The following is a 317-nucleotide window of genomic DNA, read 5'->3' as shown; positions in this document are numbered from 1 at the left end:
GGGGGGGTCAGCGCCCTGCAGACCCCTCCAGCCCTCACCCGGTGCCCCCCAAACACACAGCAGGGGTTGGGGTGGTGCTGGGGGGCCTGCGGGTGGCTCTGGTTCTGTTGTGGTGTGGGGGGCTGTGACCCCTCCAAATTTGGGCTGTAGAGGACCCCACTGGTCCAGCTCAGTGGTGAACCTGAAGGGGAAGAGAGCGTGACACAGGGGGGTCCCCAAGGATGGCTGGGGGCAGTGGGGTGTCCCCATACTCACTGTGGTAGGGTGGTTTGGGGTACCCGTTCTGCAGGGGGAGCTGTGCTGGGGGGCCCTCGGCG

The sequence above is a fragment of the Corvus brachyrhynchos genome, unplaced genomic scaffold, assembly GCF_000691975.1.
Source record: "Corvus brachyrhynchos isolate BGI_N302 unplaced genomic scaffold, ASM69197v1 scaffold787, whole genome shotgun sequence".
Lineage (NCBI taxonomy): Eukaryota > Metazoa > Chordata > Aves > Passeriformes > Corvidae > Corvus > Corvus brachyrhynchos.
This window is presented reverse-complemented; position numbering follows the sequence as displayed.